The sequence below is a fragment of the Chrysochloris asiatica genome, unplaced genomic scaffold (assembly GCF_000296735.1).
Source record: "Chrysochloris asiatica unplaced genomic scaffold, ChrAsi1.0 scaffold00060, whole genome shotgun sequence".
NCBI classification, from domain to species: Eukaryota; Metazoa; Chordata; class Mammalia; order Afrosoricida; family Chrysochloridae; genus Chrysochloris; species Chrysochloris asiatica.
Genome location: NW_006408578.1, coordinates 12,134,288 through 12,136,203, shown reverse-complemented (window position 1 = coordinate 12,136,203; position 1,916 = coordinate 12,134,288). Strand labels below are relative to the sequence as shown.

General features: G+C 42.1%; 1 pseudogene; it reads right to left on the bottom strand.

The window, feature by feature from the left end:
• Positions 1–819: 819 nt before the first annotated feature.
• On the bottom strand, positions 820–1,214 carry LOC102833012 (annotated as a pseudogene).
• Between the last annotated feature and the right edge of the window lie 702 nt (positions 1,215–1,916).

Below are 1,916 nucleotides of genomic sequence, written 5' to 3'. Positions count from 1 at the left end.
TATTAAAATATTATGTGATACAATAAACTTATGAGCCCAGGGTAGAGTGGTACACGTTTCCTCTCATTTACATTCCACCTAACACAATTACATTCCAACATAATTGGACCAGAACTTCAAAACATATACGCCATTTAGAACTCAATGAAAGTAACAGTTGAGTGAGTGCCCATTTAGGTTTTCTTGATTAGTAAAAGATGATAACCTAAGTCAACCAAAATCTCATATGCTAGAAGGTTAAATTGTATTTATCCCTATCATTGGTAAATGCCCAACCTTACACTAAAGATCTCATGAATTACATCCTTCCTTTGTGCATGCATGTGCGTGTTCTCACACACACACACACACACACACATGCACACACACATATGATCAGGTACAAATTAAAGAGTTGGGTTTCAAGCTATATTTTGTTACTGTAACACTCTGTTTTATTACTGATCAACCACGTGCATGCCAAAAGTTCTCTGAATGGAGCTGCATCCACAGTCCCTTGGGTATCAACAGGTACATTATAAAGGACACTCAATTTGTAGTTCTCTCCTCTTTTATAGCACTTTGAAGCAGTGTGTGAGATGCACCCCATGAGGTAGGAAAGACCATCTTTAATAAATTATCTTTTAATTGTAGAGAGTTTCTGAAAATGCAATGGACAAAATGTGAAACCATGCCTTTGATGAGTGCCAAAGCACCACTGATTCATCTCCTCATATTTAATGAATTAATCCCCCTGGAGGGTTGAAGCCTTTATGGGCACTTGACAACAACATGCACCAGGGCTCCAAACCACTGCATTAAGAAAGCCTCTCTCCATTCTCATTTGCCGATTCTTTGGACCACCCAGTTCTGCTGGCAGAGGGGGCAGCGATTGTTCTGTTTCACCCACAGGGACATGCAGCAGTTGTGGAAGGAATGATTACATGCTGCCCAGACCACAACACAATCCTCTTGTTTGTTTTCGCCTTGACATCTTAGGCAGGCATCTGGACCCTGCAGATGGCGCATGTATCACACTCCATGTCCCAGTTCCACATGGTCACCACATTCCACTTCTTAAGTGAGAACATTTTGTCGACCTCTGACTTGGAGTCTCCACTCCCGGAGTGAGAGGAGAGGACTCCGGGTTCCTCACTGTCTTCCACATCCGCCTTGGCGGCGGTGCGGAGCTTGCAGCAAAGACGTTGGGCGGGAGTAGGAGGGCAGCTATCCATTAAGGACTTTTTAATGTGATCTGTTTCAGAGCAGTTCGTAGTGGTAGCTGGGCACCATCTAGTTCTTCTGGTCTCAGAGTCATGGAGATTGGTGTCTACATGTTCCATTAGTCTGTTGGACTAATTGATTCCAGCCTGTTTCTCATCACTCTTTCTTCTGCACATGAAGAAATCAATAGGTGCACCTTAGATGGCCACTCATGAGCTTTTAAGATCCCAGAAGCATTCACCAAAATAGGATGTAGAACATTGGCTTTGTGGATTAGATTATGCCAATTGATCATTGTGTCCCCTGATACTATAGTCCTGAGTCTCCAGGCTCAGCAACTCATTGCCTTAAGATATTTGATCGTATTTAAGAAGTTTTCATCATTTTCCCATTGTATACCCTACCATATTCATAATAGTGTTTGCAGGAAAAGTAAATACCCATGTACCAATATGCTTTTTCAATCTCTTATTTGTTTATTGGATATAGTATATAGATAGAGATAGCTATCCCACTCTTCTTCCTATACCCATTTAGCTTGTGTTTCTATCCTGGTATGGGGTTGTGGGTTAATGCACTGGATTCCAAGGTTGGTTTGAACCACAAGGTCTGTGGTTCAAGAGCAACAGCTGCTCCTCTGAAACCCTATACAGGGTCGCTATACGTCGGAACTGACTTGACAGTACTTAACAGTAGTAACAACAACATTCACA